This window comes from Diorhabda sublineata, chromosome 5 (assembly GCF_026230105.1).
Source record: "Diorhabda sublineata isolate icDioSubl1.1 chromosome 5, icDioSubl1.1, whole genome shotgun sequence".
NCBI lineage: Eukaryota > Metazoa > Arthropoda > Insecta > Coleoptera > Chrysomelidae > Diorhabda > Diorhabda sublineata.
In genome coordinates, this window is record NC_079478.1 from 11,441,836 (window position 1) to 11,467,506 (window position 25,671).

At 32.0% G+C, this 25,671-nt stretch overlaps 1 protein-coding gene across 1 annotated transcript in view; it reads left to right on the plus strand.

Annotated features, from left to right (window-relative positions):
- Positions 1–25,671, plus strand: part of LOC130444466 (uncharacterized) — a 177,508-nt gene that overhangs the window by 28,605 nt on the left and 123,232 nt on the right. The gene's annotated exons all lie outside the window — the stretch shown is intronic.

Sequence of the window (25,671 nt, forward strand, 5' to 3'; positions counted from 1 at the left end):
CCTTCACTTAATACCATAGTTCGATGTCCTTGGGATCGAATTATATACCTTTCAAGATGTTTGGGCCCGGCACGTGTGATTACTGAGAACTTATCGATAGCGCAGTTTCTTCGCACATGCCGCCATCATTCACCAGTTAATGCAGCACTTTTTTAAACTCCGACATTAGTTTAGAGCACACCATTTCGACCGGTTTCCATAGAAGCTATGTTGACTGAGAAGATTGAGATAACTGTACTTCTATGGTGTCGATATTGCAACACACTGAATATTTTGGCTTGAAAAGTGTTAGCATGTTCCCGAGGCGATAAAAATTCACTCATTCTGAAGTGCCCACCGTAGAAACCTGCTCCAACTAAGCCATAAGTTTTGATGCCGTCCATGATCCAATGGGCTCAATTATTTAGTATTACGAGCTTGGAGTCCCTCATCCGTAAGGTAAGGTAAAGTTGCACTCTAGATATTAATTTCTCCATACAGGACCACCACTCAATGGCTCTGTTTGCGAGAAGAGATGTAACCATCGAAGTATATATCTAGGAAAATCGATGAATATCGTTCATGTACAACCGAAAGCTTTTCTACCTACCCAACTTTATTTATTTTGGCTTCCACGTGCTCGTATCACAGTAGTTTTGAATCTAGATGGACCTCTAAATATTTCATTGTTTATGAGTACGTGGGAGTTACGTCTCCAATGTTATAATTGAGACCGTGTCAATTGCTGTGACTTCTGAAAAAGCTGTTGGAGGCAAAAGTTTACTTTTTAGGCTTCCAATGGCCGCCATCTTGCCATCGTTACGAATGAAACATCAAGCTAACCATACTGTTACGAACGCGTCTCCGTCCTGGAGCCGGCCCTTCATGGATTTAGTGGAATTCTAAAATTCGTCTATTTATTTATTTATTTTGTTTCTTTATTTTCTAGAACTCTTGGAATTCTTTTGGGATATAAATATATAAGGAGTTTCTGTAGCACAGTTTCAATAGTTTATTATATATAGTCATAGAGAACAGACCGAAATAGAAGTAATCGAAGAATTTAAATAAATTAATTAAGTTAGTTAAGTGTTAGTGATAAGTGAATTATATAAATAAGTTGAGTGTGTTGTCAGGGATTTAAATACATTAAGAAAGTAAGCGACAATGTCTATTGATTCACTTTACGAATCGTATAAATAAATAAGAAAAACATTACAATACTTTGGCATCCGGAAAGCTTAATTTTGTAGATTCCCTGCAAAAGGGGTTCATTACAACACCTTAGTTACAAACTTACGTGAATAAAGGGAAAAAGCAAAGGGAAGTTTCGTAGTGTTTTTTGGCATCAGGATAATACACAGCCACAGGTCTACTATTGCAGGATTAGAATTTGTAGGCCATCCATCATATTCTCCAGATTTTTTTCTAAAACGTGATAAACGAAATTCTTCGGATAGTAAAGTATATTAGGGGTGAATTAGTAGATTGCAAAGTTTTTCTTTCGAGACATATTAAATTTGCGAGCACATTGCCGGGAAAAATCTGTTAACCTTAATGGAAACTGCATTGAAAAATTTGAATAGAATATTTGCCAATATTTCATACTACATGGATAAGGGAGAAAGTAAAAAGATCAACGGTGATAAATTGATTGATCATATAATTTCCTGCCTAGATTTACCCCTAAATCGTTCAACGAAACTTTTATTTCATCGGATACAAACTTGATAAAACCTGCGAGACTTGATTTTTCCACAATATAGAATTTACGTAAACAGTATCACTCTAAATGTCAAACATTAAAACAGAATAGAGCGAGTTATCTAACTTTCCCAATACTATTGTTTTGTTTAAAAAATTTCATTACGTTGCGTTTTATTTTTTTGTTTCTTGGAGAAACAAATAATCTAAGCAGTAAATTTCAGGATACCGAACCTGCCGGGAATACGTCAGACCAACGGAAATTAAACGACGAATTTTTCTATTTTACAAACGCTGTTTTGGCGTTTCGCAATCAGGACGATATCTACGAGGACAAAAATCGGATTACATCAGATCTCTTTTAGTATGCCGCTCAGAAATGTGGACATTCCCGTTAAGAAGAACGGACGAAACGCGCTACTACAAACATCCGAAAAAAAATTATTCGCAAAAACATTTGGTTGTAACCCTAAAAATCAAGACTGGAAGTTGGGATACTATTCAATTCTGAGTCGGGTAACAAAGAAAAGGAGAATCAATAAGTGTTTTGGTAGGAAGATGGAATACGGTGTTTGGGAACATGAAAAATACAGCTTAAAATTCACAGGAAGTGATACAGGTCATAGAATGCGATTCGATCGGAAATACTAAAAATACTGCGTGTTTTCACAACAAAAGTGACTTTCTAAATTTCATAGGCTACATTCGATTTCCGTTTTATTGTCATTATGTTGGAGCATATGACTTCAATATGTGAACATAATAAAACATTTTGCATTGTTAGTTTCTTTTGACGTGTTTTGATGTGCGTAGACGGTGTGTGTGAAATGAAATGGAACAATAATGTCAGATATCGTCAATGCCAAAATGATAGCTCACAGAAAGGAGTAAATTTAAGAGAACTGAACTGAAGCGGATGAATACTCGTATACACTTCGTTTCAACAGATCATAGTTCGATTCTCTATATCCAGTTTTATAACCATTGATTACTATCGATGTTGTTGAACGTTTTTTGTGTTTGTATATTATATTTTTCATTGTTAAATATTTCGATTGTTCGAACGTTGTTGATTAGTGCTTCTTCATTTCAATGCCTTATATCTTATCTTGAACTCCTTTTTATATTGTATATGAAATTAAGTGATGGGCAAACATGCTTTTGCTTCATACATACTAACTAAATTGAATTATATCAATTCGATCAACAATCACATAGTGATAAGTCAACTACCATTTATACAGGGCGAGTCATCTGTATTTATACGATTTCTAGTGGACAAACGGTGATACCTTCCAATACTGTTTTCTCATAGTCTCCAGAATATCAATTACAGCTACGTTCTTCAATTATTTAGAGAGAGGATATTTAGAGAGTAATAATATAAATCCAATAGAGGTTTCTGGAAGAGAGCGTCCTAAATTTGAGCAAATTTTTCTCAATTCTATATGAAAAATTGAGATATTCCATTTGCGAAAAGGGAGACTTGTCACAAAAGTTTAATCCCAATAAAAATTATTTGATTTGGGGTATTGAAATTGTGTTTTTTATCTCAATATATTTTATAACAACATTTTCATATAAAGGTTTTTCACGATAAACATATTAAATCCAACACTCGACGTTGGACACCTGCTAGTACTCGTTATGACATCTGTCGGCGTTCTACTAACTTTTTCCCGCTGTTCAGAGTGTAATTCAGCTTGTGAAGATTATAGAAAGGTTTAGTTGAAATTAAATTTATTGAATGAACCAATAAAAATAAAATCAGGTATACATAATTAAAATTAATACACATTGATAACAGGATTTCAGGCTCTTGAAAAATATTTGTTAACAGTAAACCATATGTTACAGTTCATTTTTCAGCCCCCAACAGATATGTCTCACTATGGTTTTTGATATTTACTACGCGGCTATCAGATTTATTGACTGGTGACAAAGTATTTCAAATACTAAGAAATATTGGTTTGATGCTAAAAAATGGTCACCAACAATGAATTTGTCAACTATTAACAATCTTTTTAAACATCAACAAATCCTTCTATCATTGCAGAAACAATAATATCCACCAATTAAGAGATCTTATAATTGTAATAAATTCATCCTAAAAACCCTCTCCCAATAAAGACCAACTCTCACAGTATTCGGTCCCCTATAGAGTAAAATTAATTCAGCGTCAGATCTTTTTACACTTTTTGTGATTATTTCATTAGTTATCACTAAAAACATTTTTTTTATTATGCAAAATACAAAAACCGTGACACACTTGCAGGAATAAGAGTCGTTTCATACAAAACATCCGAAAATAAAAAAAAATTGTTGCCGACTCATTTTATATTTTGGTGAAATTTTGAAAAACTCTTCTTAGAGTCACAAAAAATAAAATTTACACTTGTTTGATTTTTCTGTTAGTAGATATCTATACGATCAAGATTGAATTTATAGTGGGAAAAATAGTAGTTTAAGTGCAAATGAAGATAATTGGCTCGGACGATCCCTCTTAATAATAGCAGTGTTCCGAAACTGCGTGTATTTTAGTCATTTTTCGTGAATTTCATCTTATTTGTTGAGAATTAAAAACTCATGCTCCGCGGGAATTAAGTATATATACCAGAGACAATATTCAGCTACAAGTTGACTTGAGAAGCTCACTCTTCATAAAAGAAAACTTTGAAGTTTTGAAATTTTTTAAAGTCTCAATTTATAGATGATGAAAAGTGTAGACTGCGAGATAGAATCAAAAAATTGAGATAAAAACACTACTAGTTATTTAGAAAAAAAATCGAGTGATGTTTGCTGTAAAAGAAAACGGCTCGTGCACTAAACATTAACATGACCAGTGATGTGATGTAGTCAAGTTGATGCTAAGAACAATAGATTCTGTGAGTATCATATTTTTATCTCGCAGTCAACACGCTCAATTCATAACCTGAAAATTTGGTTTTTTGAAATTCACGAAAAAAGACTAAAAAACAATTCATTTACCCTCAAACTACCATCTTTCCCACTATAAATTCTGTCTTGATCTACAGATATCTTCTAACTGAAACATTTTACAGCAAAAGATGATATCGATTTTTAAAAGTCTTTGTTGTACGCATTTTGATTAACCAAATGAAATATATTGACTCTTATGGGAGAATTTTGCTCTAATTTCCTCACCTCTCTATCTTTTATGTTGTACAATTTCTTCGCCATAAAAATAATTCGTTTGACCTCTCAAGTTGTACAAATTACCATAAAAAATGACAAAATCCGTAATTACGCTGAGCACAACCAAAATTTTCATAATATTCCTAACAATATATTTTTATCTTTTCGCATGAGGAAATGCGTGTTATCATATGCAATTGGAAATGAGTATAAAGTGTAGTGTGAGCCGTTGTATTGTATGCTTGTATCTCAGTATTTTGTTGCCAGTATGTCAATATTTCACTGTCTTATAATAGTTCGTCGTGCTGCATAACAACGATTGTCGCTGATCAACGTAAGAAAGTGTGGGCGATTATGAGTTTGAAAAATTTGTATATCTTTTACAGGTAGTTACCCGTCGTGAAGTATATCGAACAAGTAGTTACGAAGGTTTGTTTACTCTTCACGGTCTGTGATCGTGGATAATCGTTTGCCATACACTATTACGAAGATTTATTAAGGTGCTTATTGATTCTGTTGTTACGCGTCAACTATACAGCAACTGCAATATGAGTGCGTAAAGCCGAGACCGATTTGAGCAGCAAGCACATTAAGCGAAAGACTCAGAATGAATTAACCGTCGACAAGAAAAAACAGGTTATCGATTTAAGAAAATTTCTGAGAATTTTGGCATTGCAACTGCTACTGTAACCAACATTGTAAAAAATCGAGCTAGCTTTACAAACTTATGGCAAGATAATTGCTCGAATGATCGTAGAAGAAAGATGCGTCAAAATGAGAACGACGAGATAAATCAAAAAGTTTTGGAATTTTTCACGAAATGCCGGGCTGCTGATTTTATTGTAACCGGACCCATGTTACAAGGCAAAGCAGAAGAAATTACTGCTAGATTGAATAACACTAAATTTCAAGCAAGTATTGGATGGTTGCACAGTTTTCTAGATAGAAATAATAATACATTTCGAGTTCTTTGTAGAGAGGCTGCAGGAACTGACCTCGAAGAAGCAAGCAAGAACAAGATCACGGCATCATTAGGAGTTTAAAAGTAAATTACCGCCGGAAAATGTTACAGCAAATGATTGTTCATGCAGAAACCAAGTCGACCCCGCAAGCTTTTGTCAAATCAATAATAGTTCTTCAAATTGACGAGTTTGTGCTGCTTGGGAATAACTTCCCACAACAACGATTGTAAGATGTGGATTTGACAAACTTGATGATAAATTGACAGAACCACATAGTCTGCACCTCGGTCTGCATGAAAAATCAAATGACATTGAACAATCTTTACCGGTTGATGTTCGACAAGATTTATTTTCCGTCGATGAAGTTATGAGAGATGAGATGAACTTTGCTGTGCACGAAAGTCAATTCTTGACTTATTGACGATATTATGACGTCAGTTTTACAAAGCAATGAGGATGATATTACTGACGGCGAAAGAGAAGGTGAAATTGAACAGAAAGATGACGATAAGATACCAGAAGTGCCTGCCTCTGTAAAATTCGAAAAGGCACTTTCTCTCATCAGACAACTTGAAAAACTTGCTTCTGATATACAGCTTTCTTGGATGCCATATATTTATGAATTGGACAGTGAATGTGAGGATGGTATATTTAGAAAAAATATACAAACATAAGTGATTTTTTAAAAAGTGTTAATTAATTATTTATCTTATTGGAGGGTTCATTTTTTTGTGATTTTTATTTTTTATTATTATTTTTTTGTTGTACACAAATGTTTGGAACCAAAGGTGTATAAGATAGAGAGGTTTCAATTTGAATTGAATTGAATTGAATTCAATTGAATTTCCATTTCAATTTGAAAAGTTTTTCAAAGTTACACCAAAATCTAAAATGAATCGGTTTTGGTAATTAGAATATTTTAGATGGAAATGACTCATAAGTGAGAATATAAATGCAACACTACTTTTTTGTGAACGCCTCTAACTTACTCTACGACTAGGTGTAATGTTAAAAGTTAAAAAAACCATAGCGAAAATCAGGGTATTATGAAACTTATTATTGCATTATACACTTAAAGAATTAGTTCTATCTTACTTTTGATTGTCTGATTGGAAAACGATTTCCAATAAATGGAGAGGTAATAGCAACGAGTATATTTCGACAATCTACTAGATTCTTACTTCAGAGAAGGAATCTGTTAATTTGAATATCGCTGGAACAAATGCATTGAAATTCGGAGAGAATATATTGAATAATAAAATCTCTTCCAAACCATAAATCGTGTTTTTCTTATCGAACGACAAAATTTATTGAACAACCAGGTACTTAACCAACATAGTATGAATTTTGCAGTAGAACTCTGGGGAAAACGGGAATGACACAGAAACTCCCTTTCTAGAAATAAAAATGACATTGTGGGTTGACACATTATACATTCAGAAGAAATAAGTTCAAAGGTATAAAACAAATAAGTATAGTATAAAAACTTAGTAAGTATCTACATAACATCAGGTAGATGTCATTCAAACACATGATAAATGCAATTGAAATAGCAATATCAACTGCAATGTTTCATCAAAATAATTATCAATTTTTGAGCTATTGCTAATAATATTATTATTTCATTTTCAGTCTAAAATTTATCATCGAAAAAAATTAGATACTATCATACTTTTGATATTACTTATTTTCTAAGGTTATTTCAAATTGAGTTATGAGTTATACAATAAAATGGCTAAAAGATAGTTTGGAAAACTTGGAAAATGACAATAAAAATTATGTAAAATTATATAACATATAAAAAAACAGAATAGAAAACGAAATACAACAAATATTAACGAAAGAGAATGGAGTCAGTAATTCAAAAAATTATTAACGGAAGAAGACAGTGAATAAGACGAAGATGAAATAAGTGAAAATGGTACTATACTAAAAAATGAAGAAAAGCCGACGGAAGCGGAATGTAATGATATAATAAACAAACTGAAACACAATAAAACAGGAGGACCAGACGAAATATTGAATGAACTAATAAAATATTGGGGTAAGGTACATACAAATATTTAAGATCATAGAAAGAGTATGGGAAACAGAAGCAATGCCAAGAGAGTGGTCTACTGGATTGATTATACCAATACTGAAGGGAAAAAATCCCAACATATGCAGTAATTATACAGATATTAGTTTGCTTAATACCGTATACAAAATACTAAAAACATTAATAATTTATAGACTGGAAAAGGTAGTGGAACCAGAAATAGGGAAATATAAAAAAAAACATGCAAATGCTATTCATCGACTTCAAACAAGCATTCGACAGTCTAAAAAGAAGGATGTGTATCATTAGTAAATTAATACAGGTAATAGCATATGCTGATGATTTAAATCTATTAGCAAGAGTTTGGAGAGCCCATTAGAGACAAATTGTAAAAGAGACGGGAAAAAGACAAAATATATAGAAATTGAAAGAAATATAGAATTTCGCAAACAAAAGACAGTGAATATAAATGACCTCATCTTCGAACTAGTCTACACCTTTAAGTACTTAGGAACAATAATAAGCAACAAAAATAACTCAGAAAACGAGACAAAACAAAGAATTCAGTGCAACCAAATTAAAAGTCTACAAGACTGCGATAAAACCAGTAGTTACATACGCCACTAAAACAATGAGACCAACAAATATAGACAAATGATATATGAGAGGAGAATAATTAGGAAAATTCATGGACCAGTGAAAATTGGAAATAATGAGTATAGAGGACTTATGAATTATGAAATTAAGAATATATTAGAAAATGAGCATATAGTAAATACAATTACAGCAAAAATAATACTATGGTACGGTTAAGAATGGAAAAACGGCAGGATACAAAGAAAATAACAGAAGGGAGACCGAGAAAAGATTGCTTGGTAGACCAAAAAATAGATGGGAAGATCAGATTGTGCAACATATGCAAAATATGGGAGTACGTAACTGGACAGAACAGAGAAAAATAGAATGTATAGCATTGTATATATATCAAAACAGGTTAGGGTAAATATTTCTTCCACTGTAATGTATCATAAGCAGACATGTCAGAACATAGTTGTCTGCATAAAAATACATCATTACTTACACTAAATTTTCAGAGAAAAACACAAAAAATGCTATCGACATTACGGTATTTGTTATAATATTCTCATAACAATGAGTAGACATCTTCATAATGAGGTTTATGAGGTTCAAATTTCTGTTGTACTTAGATCCGAATCAGTTCTAACTGGATCTAAGGTGCATGCAATTGACTGATGACATTTATCTTCTATCTAATATTTCTGCTAAATAAATTTTACCTTTGAATAGGAGCAGATATACCATTTTATAGCTGACTTAACCAATGAATATTATCTTGCATTTTGATCTTAATTTGTTATTATTATAAGTATGATCTCTGATCATTATGAGATGATAATAAATTATAATTGCCGTAAAGATCTTCAACTTTCCCGGCTGGAAACACGTCCTTAGGAAGTGTTATTTGGTCTCATAAAGTATATGAGTATCTAGTACTTAGATAGGATGAACAATCAATATTAAATTAGACGCCACCAGCTGCTGTATGGAGTAGAATGTTGGACCTTGAAAGCTCAAATAATCAAAAAACTTGAAGCATTTGAGATGTGGCTTTATAGACGCGTCCTGAAGATACCCTGGACTGACAGAATCACTAACGACGAAGTACTAAGACACATTGGTCGCAAAAGAAAGTTGTTGACAATTATTAAGACAAGAAAAACACCTTTCATAGGACACATTTTATGCAACGACAAATACCTATTGCTACAGAACATAATGCAGGGCAGAGTATAGGGAAAGAAAGGCATCGACAGGAAGAAGAAATTCTGTCTCCGTAACATAAGAGAATGAATAAATCTCCTCGGAGATTTGTATCATGTTACCTTCAATGAGAAGGCAGTATGAGAAGAAGGAGCTTTTCAAAGAAAACAATTTTGAGGAAATTGAAAGGCTGGAAACATCTTCAAAATAATTAATTTATTGAACAAAGAAGGTACAACGAATACAAAGAAGTTATATATTGAAAACAACTCATTATATATATTAGAGATAAGAACTGGGATTTGGGTTCCAAGTTGTTGCAGATGATGTTGATAATGGAGTACTACTACTACTACATTGATACACTCCAATCTGTAGCTGTAGAACTGCGGAAAATAATAAAGTGAGGAAGAAAACGGGTATACTAAAGAGTGAAAGAATAGGTAAAATACATCTTCCTCCAACATATTATATTTTTAAAACACAACTATCCAAAAATTTGCTTTATTCTATTCATTCTGTTCCTCAAAAGTATAAAATACGAATTTACGCGGAAATTACTTCACAAACTTTAATATATATATATATATATATATATATATATATATATATATATATATATATGTATATATATATATATATATATATATATAAACTATAATTTTTAATGAAATTATAGAAGATAAGAGAAAGCTTGTGAGGCTATATATAGAAAAATGTATTAGATACTCCCAGTTACGATGTCTGACGTGCTATAACTAAGTTATGGCGGCAAAATGTTTACAGACAATAGTGTAGTTATGAGCTCTGATGTAGTGGTAGTGTACACAAATACCGCTGTCCAGAAATGCTGCGGAGTGTACATTTCATGTTTTAATCAGTTACGCGCGTTGATCAAGTGTACTTTGAAAGCCTTATAACTCAGAAATTTCACTGCTCTCCCCTTTTCTCAGTATTTTGGGAAGTAATATATGTTATAATATACAAGACGTCGCACGTCATTCCTTTTTGAGCCCTCGTGGTTTTTTCCAGATATCCTTCAAAGTATATTCCATATTTCCAAATTTTTGAAATCAAGAAGTCTGTTTTTTGGTAGTTTATTGAATTGATATGTTTCACAATAAAAAATTGACAAAATTCGTAAAATACAATTCAACCCTCATAAATTTCATAGTTGTACGTAAAAATTCCACATATAAGCATCCTGATTACCTTCTGTAAGTGATATAGAGTCCATAAAAAACAGTAATTGTGCGGAAAGGAAAGGAAGAAAAAGTTCTAAATAAGTTTTATTTTAAAAAGAAAGCCCGGAACACGGAGAGATAACATATCTCTATAGCGAGGTACATACAATAGCTTGAATACAAGCATTCTATTGAAATATAATATACACATACTTACGTACACCATTATATACAATAAGAGAGAAACATTTTTAGGAAATTTTTAAAAAAGCGCTTATGATGGCGCACAAGGAAAGGATTGATATATAGTGTAAAATATGATATCAGCAAGATGTTTTCATATCTAAAATACAAGGTGGGCAATTTGCTTATGTGTTACAAGCTCTCTAGCAACGATGTCTCAGAGGACATGGGTCGTAAAATTTTATCAAGCTTGTTCTAGGCAGCATCAAGGAGTAGACAAAGGTGCAGCTTATCTACAATCTCTGTTAGGCGTATTTTGAGTAAAGGTCGTCAGGTCATATTCGTGCATTCCGTTTTCATACGAATATTCATTCACCAATTTATTTTCCTGTACCTATGCCTAAAGATCGATTCGTAAGATTACCCATTTTTCTACCTTATTACTGTTTTATACATCGTCGTTTTGCGCAATGAAGTGCCATCTTACTTACACTTCGTTTGTGTTGTCCTTTTATAATAGACAAAAAGATCCTTAAGGATGGATACAAGGCTATCTAGGCATTGAATTTTTGGTCATTTGCTATTCCCTACGATGATCACACTAAACTGTATACAACTATAAGTAAGGTACATTTTTTCTTCAAAAGAATACAAGACCACTTCAAATAGAGCCCTCGAAGTATGCGCATTATTTCTATGCCTAGCGTAAGTGAAATAAGATTCCAAATTTGAAGGAAGGAAGTTAATTATTTGAAAGGTATATTGATACAGAATTTATTAATTACTATGTACGGTACCACTTCGTGATTAAGTTATTAGTTGATAAATATGATAATCATGCTTTTCATTATTCTTCATTATCTTAAACAATTTTGATATAAAATCAGAAAATGCTCACTATCTAGTTGGTTACTTGTCCTTACATTGTAAATGGTCTGATCGAATTTAAATCAAACTGATGCATTTCAACTGCGTGCGTGAATCGAATCGATAACATTTGTTTATCTTAAATTGTTACAACTTTTTCGATGATCATATCTTAATTAGTGGGCATATATCAGTAGTTAGTTTACGAATTATTAACGTAGCACAAAGCATTCTTGCCGTATGCGAGTTGCTCATCAACCTCTGCTAATTACGATAACACTAAAAAGAAAATGGTGCTCGAACCATCGTTTCGGCATCCGATAGATAGTAGTGGGCTCCAACATCTTTTATTGATCGACTCAATTATTTTTGTTAATGTTTTGTATTTAGAGCATGTCAATAATAGACACGTACCAAAAGATCTGAATATTTTGCCAAAACAACGTCGAGTAGGTTCTTACTGGTGAAGAAACTTGGGGTTTCTGACAGTCTTATAATTTGGCGAATGGTGCTACAATAATGAGCCGAAATCCGCTCCTCGTTTTCTTCGAGTACCATGCTGAATTCGTTCCAGCGAATCAAATGATCAATAAGGAATACTAGTTGGCTATTATAAGGTGCCTATGTACAAAAATTCATCATAAAAGACGGGATATGGGCAGAAAATCCATGAAATTTTTTTATCACGAAAATAAGCCGTCACAGCGGAAACTCACAAAGGTGAGTCCGCTCTGTCACCGTATTTGCCAAATTTGACACCCTGCAACATTTTTCTTCTTTTCTAAGCTCACAGATCCGCTTCAGAAATGCACTATAAATGAAGTTATAAAAAGTAATTCACTTAAGTAACTGTTAGCTCTGCCAACCAAGGCCAGCCAAGGCGATAATAAAAAATTGTATTACACATCCAGTATAAAAACATTTAATTACCATTTTAACAGCGTATATTTGAATAAATGAATAATCATTTATAAAACATGCAATTAAAATTCAATATACAATCATGTATTTTACAAATGTGAAATAACAATGGGGCAGTTTCAGGAGTCCATATTTCATCAGGATTTATAGGTATCTGCCATTTTGGAATTTAGATTACCCTTAATACATCCAAAAATATGAGTAATCAATATGTTTACCCAGTTCATCACAAAAGATTAGACAGATATATTAGAATTATGATTTGTTCATTTTTATAATTGAGTACGAAATATTCAGCTACAGAACACTTATTATGTTTATCAGAATCATTGAAGATGGAAATGCAAATAAATTCATATCAATCAAGAATTTGTCAATATAATTATAAAGCATTCTACTTGTACACAATATTTTTCGCAGAAATATTGATGACGTATTATCTGCAATAGACCTATTGCTGAAGACCTCTACATTACCCAAAAACTTGAAAACATTTTATTTTAAATAGTATTCAAGGATCTTTTTTCTTTGTAGTCATCGAAGTCTAAAGCTGGCATTGAACATAATTCTACGTGTATCAGGCTTAATAAATTCCCATTTACATTTCTAATATATATTCAAACACTTTACAAGTTGTTTTATGGAATTCAATAATTATGGAGCAAGTCTCAAGTTTATAAGTTATGAATATTAAGTGAAATTCATTATACGATTGCAACCGTAGCGAAAATAGCTACTTTCTATTCTCCGCTGATTTTGCAAGAAATAATAGCACAAAGTGCTGGAGCTTTGCCCTGATGAAAAACATAATTTTGCTTTCCAACAATTGGGTCTTATTATATTCTAGCATGCCATCCTAGAACTGTGGAAACTCAGAAGACGATCAAAATGATTCAACCTATCATTTATTGTCGACTGTTATTGACGTTGAAGTCTGTCCTGGGCTCCGGTCATCTTCTCTAAACTCAAAAAGTAGTGTGCGGGATAAACATTTATCCCAATATTGCTTAAGGTCTATGGTAGTTTTCTCTAGTTAAACAACAAACTTCATGTAAACTCAGTGGTCCGTCTGATCACTTACATATGTATACTAATGCGTAGACTAATTCAATTGTCTACTATATCGAAATAAGCGTCCGGCCGGCTTATTTAACGAGTTTAACACGTGGTACAGGGATCATTGGATATTCAATATCTATTAAATGGTGTAAAGACTTTTGAAACATTTTTTTCACTCATAATGACAAAGAAACAAAAATCATATGAAATTGAATGGGATCAACAAGGTTTTGTGCAAAAATGAAATAGCAAATTTACTCATTGGAATATTACAAATAGGTGTTAAAGCATCATCAGAAATATGCATTATTAAAATATTACAATAAAGTATCAAAATGGAGGATAAAATAAACTAATTTTTTTTCTCACAAATGTTATAGGAAGGAATAGGAGATCTAAACAGAAATCAATGTCTCAAACACCACGCTGAAGTAATATTCTCACTGAATTGATCAAGCAAAGATTGGTCTCAAAGTTTGACGTAGTAGTTAAGACGCTGAACATGTTAATTTCAGTCTCGGAAACTGAATCACTTTCCCCGATTAGATGTGAAATAAAGAGAGTGATTGACGCGTGAACACAAAAGTGAAAAAACATTGAGCATATAAGATAATATGATAACGAAAAATAGAAGTTTTCCATAATATAGATAATCAAAAACACAAAAGGAACTAAGACTCTGAAAGAACAAGAGAGGGAAAATAGAATGAATGTAACGAAATTGGGTTGATTGCATACACACTAATTTTGGACGGACGATTTGATACTGGTCGTCCCAATTCCATTAGTGAACAAAAGGTTTGTGCCAAGTCACACACGTCGACCGCTGATCGGTTCCGGTAAAATGCCGGTAAGCAGCTGTCCAATTCCACTATATCGCCGACACTTGCACACGCACTGGTTTTTTACTGACCATTCCAGTCGACTGCTCGGTGAAATAAACTAGGTTTGGTAGTTCGTCCCTCAACTTTTCATTGAGTTCATCAAAGGATGCAATAGACATTCTGAAGAAGTAGAAAAGCCACATTGCAACAACTATTATTTTTTAATAACCTCGTGTCACAATAACAAGGCAACTGATTGCTTGACCGGTAAAAATTCGGTATGTGCAAATAGCCGGCTACCGATTAAATATCCACCGATTTTATACAGACCGTCCAAAATCGGTGTGTGGGCAAATAGCCTTAATTAATTAACACTCAAAATGTTTTTGGATCAAAATTATTACAACACTATTAACAATTCCGTAATTATCATTAAACGATACTCTAGATCATTGTAGAACCTTCTGTGTTTACTAATAGCCAAATTCTATAAGAAACATCATGAACATAGTTCAATAGTTACACAATAAATTTATCCATTTTTCTTATAATTTTTACGTATCAATAAGTATAATAATGAATAAGTAGCCTCGAAAGGGATGAGCAGAATTACAGAGAAGATACTTATCATTAGCAACACTTATTAATATTTTTTGGAATAATCCTATTTCCTCTTAAATGTTATAAAGGTTGTTTCGGAGCCTAATACAAAAAATTCGGATTGGTTAGTTGGTTAGCCTACAGCTTATCAAATAAACACAAAAAAAAACTATAATAAATTTTCTACAGACTTCCGGAGAATACAGAGGATATTACTTTGAACTTGGAAGAGCATTACAAAATTCTGCTTTATAGCCTCACAATGGAAGTTTACTCTATCGATCATTTCGCTCCTTGTGTTTACTGGTGTTGTATACACAAAGCTTTTAAGATATTCCCAAAAAAATGAATTCATCGTATTTATTCAGGGGAATGTGGTAGCCATGCAAATGGACCTTCCTGACCAATTCACCTATTAGGGAAAATATAATTGAGGTGATTTTTTACATCATTTAGGAAGTGTGGGGAGACTCCATCGTGCATGAACAACATGTCTCTGCCAAGGTTTAGAGAAAAATCACATAAAATAGGTAAGAAATCATTTTGGACAAATTCTAAGTATCTCTGACCAGGTTATTGCCAAAAAAATTACCCACTATGTTGATTCTTTGTTTCAATGTTACCGTGAGGATTTTTATCTGTGAAAAGGGTAAAGAAGCTACTCCTGGAAAATCCCATGATTAGTTGTCGTTGATACGTTAAATTGTAGGGACATTTTGGGTACGATAGTTGTGGGACCAGCATCAAGTAGTTACAATTTATGATAATTTTCTTCAGAATGTCTCTTTTCGCGAACGGTTTCCTAGCCATTTACAACGATCTAAAAATATACATATCTTCTAACCAATGAACTTTACCAAGTTAAACAAAGGGTACCTTTTTGTTGAAAAATCAGTTTAAAAACTCATTTTTATTATCTTTAGATTGTACAGGTTGTCTCTGTAAAAGTTACGGACTTTCAACCATAGGGCATGAGCCGCACCTGGCCCTCAGAATTATTTAATCCGTCAAATACACAGTAAATATACTTAAATATAAATATGAGATTTTTTTCGAGTCACATTATTTTCACGTCATCTATTTACTCCCGAATGTTTTGCATCAAGTCTCACCCTATATAAGGAGCTTTCTACTCCGTATAGGTATATTTGATAAGAAATATTCCCCTTGACTCACAACCACTTTTCAACCATTTTCTAATTTGAGAAAAATACAATTACTTACCCCAAAAGGTATAATTTTAAATCGAAACATTTTACTGTTCATGTTCGATATAAATTTGTTTTGATTTACTTTATTTCAATGGTTGAAATTTAATATTATTAGCCTGAAAGTATTCCATTAATTTGGTTACGGTCTTATGGTGTGAGATGTACTAATTACGTGTACGTCGTTTTCAGCATTTAATTTGTGAAATCAGAATTCGTCATGCAAATTTTTTAATTAGACATTTTAATATGACTGAAGTCAGCAAACAAGTTGTAATGAAATTAGGGTACAAACCGTTTTTTTTTTCAATTCCACCTTTTATTTCCAACAAACAAATAATTAAACTAGAAATGTATAATAAGCATGGGGCTAGAAAGCAAAATATTTTGATGAGTACATATGAATTGCCTTAATAAAAATGTGGTATACTTTGAATAAAAAATTCTAATTTAATACAATTATAGATTATGAAATTTAAAACTGCACTGTTTTCACAATTCCTTTCCACAATCATGAATTTTTATAATGCCCAATTCCTACCTTGAAGAATTAACTCAGAAAACGATCGCGGTTTGAAGGAAGAACGACATTTCAATACAAGAGTTATTACATACATACAACATTTTAAACTCCAAAAATAATATTTCGGAAAATCTGGAAAATAAGCATTTATCAATTTTTTTTCCATTTGTCTGAAACCTCTTTTCACCAAGTCATTTTTTGGAATTATCGGAGGTAGTCAAATTAGGTGAATATGGCAGATGATGTAATAAATCGCAATGTAGCTCGGCAAATATTTTTTTAACATTAGCTAACTAATATGCAGGTGATACGATTGTATATTTTGTAACACTCGTGAAATTTATGTTGTCTATTTCTTCAGACTTCTTAAATTTGGCCTTTTGCCTATCGGCACCGAGGCAGATTCATATTGTAAACGCGCATAACACTAACACTGATTGATTATAGGTTTCTTATGTTTTAAAATTAGTTTTTTTTTAATTTTTGAAAGGCAGATAAGACGTTTCGACTACTATCAGCCTTTATCAAAAAATATTATTTGACACTGAAAATTTTCGTATTTATATTAATCAATAGATCACCTACATCATGGATATTGAAATACAATCAAAAAAGAAAACTGTTTTACCAGGAAAAATTAATTTTTCTCAAAAATATTTAACAACCATCAATGAAATTATTTGTAGTTGTATTCAAATTTACAAAGTAGAGCGTTATGGTTAAAATAGAGCTTTCAGACACTGTCAAAGAGCATAAAATAAGTATAACCAAACATTATTGATGAAATGGCCAAAAAACAAAATAAAACCATTATACCATTACCACCCTACCATTGTGAACTCAACTCCCATGCTGCAGCAGAATATCAAACATTTCAAACGTTAAAAATATTTTTCACGAAGCTATAGAAATACACATGATAAGTGGAAAAAGTGTATTCAATATGGTTGAAACCAAATTTAGAAATATAGATATTAACATGGATTTGCAAGTTCCCTTATTATAAATATCGATAATGGAAGCTCAATGTCATTTTACAGGAAATAAGAAAATGTGTTTATTGAGGTGAAAAATGAAGATGTTATCTTAATGTTTCAATACAAATATTTCATAATTTGTATTAAGTAAGATATTATTTAGTAATAATAATTATGCATAATTATTTATATCATTAATCTGCTGTATGAAACTGCAAATTATTTCTTTAATGCGGTCCTGTTACGTGCTTGGTTTTTCAGCTCTGCGTTTTCAGCTCTTATCACGTGTAATATGCATGAATATAATATGTTTTGATTCACTATTTTTCTTCGATGAATGGAGTATAGTAGTTAAATAAATGTTTTTCACATAAGCTCAATATTGGTTTGGTTTATAGGAAATAACTTAGACATAATGGGCAAGGATACTCAAAATGAACCATTCAATATTTGCCTACATTAACATAAAGAGATGCTCTTGGTGAGTAAGGAACGATCCCTAAGCTGTTTTTATAGTCTACTAACAATTTAGATCAAATAAAAATGCTGGAAAAGGTAAATATGTATAGAATTAAACATGTCAACATATTTAATGGTGTCGTCGATTTTTTCATTTTTAGTCCTCCTGTGAGATTTAATGTGTTAATATGGGACTCAAAAATAATATCGATATACTGATTTCTTTCCATGCAATATTCTCAAAAACGGTTTATCCAATCAAGATAACATCACTATCTAAGGAATTTGGACAAAACTTAGTAGTCTTAGTTTACATTTGTCGAATATATGGATGATATATTTTCACATAAATCACGAAGCAATTATTGACCTAACCTTACCTAACTTAACGTAACCTAGCCTAAACTAACCTTTTTTATAGAACTTAGGAAATCTGCTTGTCAGATTACTACGCCTGGAGCTCTTGCGACAGAATGCCGCTTGGTATTCTAGCATTTGACGGGAGGGTGTGTCGGGTTGGCAGATCGCCAACTGACCCTTTCCCCTCTTTACATCCCAAAGTTAGGCCAGTAGAAAATCGTGTTTTCTGCTGTTTCAGTTTCGTCACTTGTTTTCCCAATTTTATATGTATAATACCTAAAGCTGCCATGAACTAAGAGAAATTGCGTAGTATATAATTTAGCTTTCCATGCTTTCTGTTTACCCATCTATCAATATCAGGTATTAATTTTTTGTCCACATATACTCCTCAGATTCGTTATCGTTCTTGTTCAGCTGTTAATAAAAGGGCTTCTGTTGGTGCAGTTTAGTAGGCGCTGCATATCCTAATCGTAGACTGCCCTTATATTCTCTGGTACGCTTTTCTATTTAACTTTGTTTTCATTGCTGTTGACCATACTTGTACCGCTTATATCAATATCGAGTTTGTAACTGAAGCAAATACTTTTCTTCTACTTGCTTAGAGCCCTCCAACGTTAGGCATAATTCTCGCATAATTCTCTTGTTTAGCTCCCTTGAGTTACCGTTTTTCCACATGTGTTTTGAAGTTTAGTTTTTTATCTATTCAATGTATTTTAGCGTTAGCTTTAGGCATTATATCCTTTCCTAGGATATTTATCGGTTCTATCTGAGCTTGTCTCCTTTTTGTATTTATCAGCAGCAGTTCTGTCTTTTCTGCAGCCAATTCTAAATGATTTGTTTGAAGCCACTTGGATGTCTGTTATGGCAATATCAATTTTTTCTTGGATTTCCTCAATATGTCTCCCTATCACAATTGCTGCAATGTCATCCGCGTATCCAGCTAGAGTAACATCTCTAGGTAGTTCCAGTCTAAGAAGTTCATCGTACAATATGTTTCAAAGAGTGGTCCCAGTACTGTTACAGTATTATTTGTATTAGGTACTGTGACGTCTTTCGGTTTTGTAGCTCCTTTATTATTTATTTCCACGGTGCTTGATTGAATGCATTTTTGACATCTAATTATATTAGAGCCCCTATTTTTCTAGGCCTGTAGGATTTTTCATGTGTTTCTTTCTAAATCCATACTGTCTTTTTGATAGATTTTCGTTTAAGTTTAGTTTTTCATTTAACCTTGTTCTTACTAAGTGTTCTAGTAGCTACCACATTTATTAAGGAGGCCGAAAAATTTATTCTGTGGAATCATTCTCACTTCACTTTTGTGACTAATGAATTGCTTCAAATTTATATGAAAATATATCATACAAATAGCATAGATTCGACAAATTTAAACAAAGACTACTAAGTTTTGCACAATTTCTATAGATTGTGATGTCATCTTGATCTTGATGATAAATCGTTTCTGAGAAATATTGCATGGAAAGAAATCAGTATATTGATCCAATTTTCAACATAAAAAAACTATGTATTTTTTTTAAGTAGAGGTTTCCACAATATATTGCTCCCCGCCACATTAGTTGGAATTGTAGCTGATATTCTCTGAAAACAATGATTGTGATTTGCTTTAATGCTATCTAACTATTAACCCGAAATATTTTTGTAACATTATCAAAAATTTTCGAAAACAATTTGAGGCTTCCATTATAAATATGTTACTTAGAACCTGGGGAAAGAAATTCTCTAGTGAAATTGATAACATCTCGTTGTCAAATAGGATTCGAAATCTAGATTTTTTTCGAAGAGTGTAAAACGGATTTAATTATAATTTGACTTTGCCCTACGTCAGTTACAAATTAGAGTGAAACTTGGAAGCTTCGTTATCAAATACGTTGATGTTTCAATTTTTGGGTTCATTTTGTCGATCAGGCGTTATTTACTGTTTTGCAAGATGAAAAGTGCCGTTGGATAAATTACTTAAGTTACTTAAAATATGGATTGAAACGTAACTAACTAATTTGAGTTCTAAAAACTTTATCGGGCAGAAATAGTTCAACTAATACAAATTTAATTCAAAAGAATTCATATTAAAGAAACCTATAATAAACCTGACTTTTTTGAAAAGTTATCAAACTACATATTATGAAATGAAATATTATCCGATCTTTTTTTAGAAACAATCATCTACACTTTGCACCTACATTGTAGCGTTAAATTCCTACAAAAGTTTTTGTTAATCTGATTATATCACCTCATGGAATTAAGGAAACCTGACACGCACTATTGACCATTAGAACGGATTGGAAACAATGTTATTTTGTTACATCGATTGTTGAAGACAATACAACAGTGAACAAGCAGTATCAAATAGAAAATGAATTTAGACAATTAAGCGAACTTGTCATTTGCATATCAATAACGCTTGATTAATGTCAACTGATTTCGTCACTTTTTTTTACTCGAAAAGAGCTAAAATCACATTTTTTGGCTTATGATATTGAACAAGATTATATTTTTTTTCAATAACGTAACTTTCCAAATACCGTTTTGGGTTTTTTCTAGAAAAAATGATCAATTTCCATTTTGTGTTCTTGAAAATTTGTGTTCCTCTTTAAGTGAGAATAATTTTTCATTCATTGATTACCATATTAATACTTTGATGCGCCCTAAAAATACATCTAACCCCTCTAAATCGACCCTAAAAAACAGGTAGAGGATTTACTGGAGATCTTCACTCTCAATCTAAATTGTATAGTCGGCTTACTTTGCTGATATCTCATCAAACGTTTATACTAGGGGTATATAAATATTTTCTTCCGAATTAGAAAAGGGTTTCTCTATAGATTTTGTTATTTTCATAATTTAATATTGTTATTTCATCAAATAAAAATTCGTGTATCATGTCTTATCAACAAAATCGTTGTTTTTCACAAGGTTTAATCTTTCATATTATTATATAATTTTTGTTTTCTAAAACATGACAAACTTCCTCTACCACTGTAATAGTTATAAAGAGGCTAGTTCAATCAGTAAGATCGTTCAGTTACCTTTTCAAAAATAGTAAATACTTTGAAATGAAACCGAAAGGATATATAATAACATGTAGGTTTTAAAAGCCGCCGTAGAAAGAAATGTAAGAAGCTGAGCCGACAGATCGCAATGGCTATTCTTCGACGAATGCATCATCCCAATTATGAGTGAGACATTATCTTACTGGAAAAAAATGTAGTGTGCTACATCAATATTCTGTTGGAAGTGAATAATATGTTTATTTAAAAGTATGCCACCAGCTGCAATTGTTGTTAAAATTTTCATTATTTTTCAAAGCAGACGTCGCCAATTTGAAGTTTTCTGGGTACTGTGCAAGAATTTTCGTAAAACGTCAAGTACTTGACATGTAGTATTTTCAATAGGCATCTAGATGACCGATCCATCTGTATGGTTGATGTAACTACTGTGGACACTAATCAGTTGAACACATATTTTGCAAAATAATCTGGGTCTAAATTATAAAAGCTCCACAATATTCAATCCGTTGTTTTTTATAAGTACTCAGAAAAAGTGTATCTCATCGAGTGTTTTTATTCCAGAGGTAACACCTATATTGAAGTATATAGAGGTTTTCATACCAAGTTTGAAAGTAAAAGAGTAGTCATCAAAAATACTCTTAGGGGGTAAGAATAAAGAAATATATATTTGACTTTGTTGTGTTACAAGTTTATGGTGAACTCGTCATTGTTTTAGGATATCCCAAGTTTGCATACTCAGATATAGAATGGCCCTGTATTCAACGGACTCAACCCCGTGTGATTTCTTCTGACGAGGCTTCCTAAAAGATTATTATTATGAGGAAAAATCCAAAACAAAAGATGAGAGTAGCTATTAGAAAAGGTATTTCTAATATTTCCTCATCTACAATTGAACAAATTTTTCATATCTTTCAAAAATGACTTTATTATTGTGCAAGTTCAGATAGGAATCACTTAGAAAACATTTACCATCAATAGGAATTCCCTAGCCAGGTTTTGTTATTTTTTTAAAACTTATACAACTGAAGCCTATTTCAAATAAGAATGACTACAGTGATTCAATGTATGTTTTTATGTTTTCTAGTACCTTCAAAATTATAGATAGGAAACTTCCCATTGGTCACCCGTTAAGTACAGAGGTTACTTATTACTAAAACAAATATTGTGAAAAATATTTTATTCCTTAATTATAAAAGCAGCTGTTACTAAATCTTGAAAAATCCTCAAGTATGTGGTATTTTTGAAGAGGTAGTTAAATAACGTTTTCAAAGCGACACTCTGTATTTGTTTTTCCAGTTGACGTCCTGAATTTTCCAATATTCCAGCTGCTTGTAACATCTGAGATCTTTAAATAAACCAATACATTTTATTTCCTTGTTCGAAATTTGCAATTTGTATACATATTAGAATATATACAGCTCATGTGATCAAATTTTCAGTCATGATGCGAACCACAATATATATTTATTTACGGATTAGACAGACTAATATCAAATAATTCATGAAATTGACTCTATTCAATATAACTAAAAGGTGATTATTCCTTTCTTCAATTAAAATGTATATGTTTTTTCAGCGTTATAAGCCATTTCGAAAGATATTGTTCAGTAAATTTTCCTTTGTAACCCTTCTGAAACGTCCTTAGCCCATATCAGCAATATTTTATGAATCTCTTTTCCACTAAAGTGGCACTTACTTTTATTTATCTATATTACCCTGTAAACATTTGCGTTTCTTTTTCGTACATCATAGGCGTCATGAAAAATTGTATCATTAAACGAGATTTGAAATTACCTTGCCGTTAGATGCTATATATTTCTAAAAGCAGCTATTTTTCCGTTTTTATCATTCCATTTCCCTGGCCTATTCATATATCTAACAAAATAGATGATTTCTTTTATCAGGTTTATTAATATACCATTGATATTCAGTCTCATTGCTGCCATTCATATTATATTAAAATCCGGTTCTATTGCTGTTAATTTAAAAACTATGCGTACTCTCTATTGGCATTATAATTATCATACCATATGGGTAAGCAATTATTCATAATACCATGATATATTTGCAACTAATTAGATCTTTTTCTCATACTTTTTGCCATCAGCCAATTAGACCTCGTTCTCCCTATAACTTCCAATTTTCCCGCGCACGCCCCATTTCATAACTTCTCCTAATGTCATCCTTAACCTTATTAGGAAACTTACGCTTCTTCAATACAATGATCAACAAACGTACAGGTATCTTGAAAAGCATATAATTGATTGCTTAACGTTAACGCGTTTTGATTCTCTGTCAAATGTATAAAGTTAGTACTAGATTCTCCTTCATTCCTTCGGGAACAGTTCACGTAGGCCTTTTAGGACCATCGCATGGAAGTGATTCCCTTTCACTCTTTCATATTTTTGGCTTTCGTTTTCCAGTCCTAAAGTTCTCTCTCTTTGTTTTTTTTATTATGTAGAATGTTCCGTTTTCTGACTCTTCTATAAATGATTTGTTACAAATTCGTATCCGCCCTGGAGCCGGCCCTGCTTGGATATCGTAGGATTCTAAAATTCGGCGAACGCGCCGCCTTTGATGAAATACCCGGAATTCGTATGATCTTTGCTTTTATTTCAGTTTCTTAGAAACTTATTTATATTTACATTGATTAGGAAGGTCCATTTATTGTTTCATTTTGTTTCTTTATTTTTCTAGAACTTATTGAATTGAATATATATATATATATATATATATATATATATATATATATAAATGAAGAACTTAAGAATGTTAATTAACCCCACGAAAAGAAACCTTATAAATAAATGAGAAAAACATTACAGTATTCATAAAAAGTTACTAATGGCCGTGTAAGATCCTTTCAAATGCCACCTTTATATATATTTATATATGGCATTTCCAGTAAACAACTTTCATCTCTTGCCTATGTAATCTATCAAATACTAATTTATAAAATTTTCCTAGAATATCAAACAATTTCCATTGGAATTATATCCTATATATCACCCAGTTGGAATCATATGTTTGAAACCGGCCATTAACGATCAGTATGACGTCGATTAGGGAGATATATATATGCGATATCCTCGAATCTAGGAAATGCTCTTATATATAATCTGGCGGGTGCGCTGAATAGTTGCAAATTTGGCGGAAACGCGCGTCGTCGCCGCCATTCCGTAAGAATCAGGCAAGTTAAACAAATTATTAATGCAAACGGTGGTTCATAAATTATCTGTAGAGGGTTTATTACAATATTTTAATGAAGACGAAATGAATTTGTGAGAATTTTCTATTATTGTTTCAGTTACTTCTGTTATATTACATCAAAAATGTGGTGAACTGTCTTTCAAGATCAAATCCAATATAAATTTCATAAACTGACAATGAAGATCTAAAACCAAATCCAAAGAGAAAAAAAAGACTTTTCCACTTTATACAATTTTATCGCCATTATTATTGCCGACAAATAAAAAGCTTCAAAATCTAATATCTGTCAACTCTAATAAAATTCTTGCATTTGCATTTGATAGGAATTGATCAGTTCCTTTGTGTTCAAGTTCAATCGAATGTTTTTTACGAGTAATCGTTTCCAGACATTCTTTTTGAAAAAGAATTTCGAATTTTCAAAGAAGTATTCGGAGAAATATCAATATTATTTTAGTTTGCATAATGAATATCACTACTCAGTCAAACCAAACTAGATCAAAATTATTTTCATTCGAGTTTATAAAATCTGCAGTTTTAATTTTCAATTCTATATTATTTACATGTTTCTCGATTTAGCGCTTTGTATTTTTCTTTTTCCCTATCCTTTTTTTATTATAACTATGGTTGTCGTCAGTTAGTATCATTTTGTGCA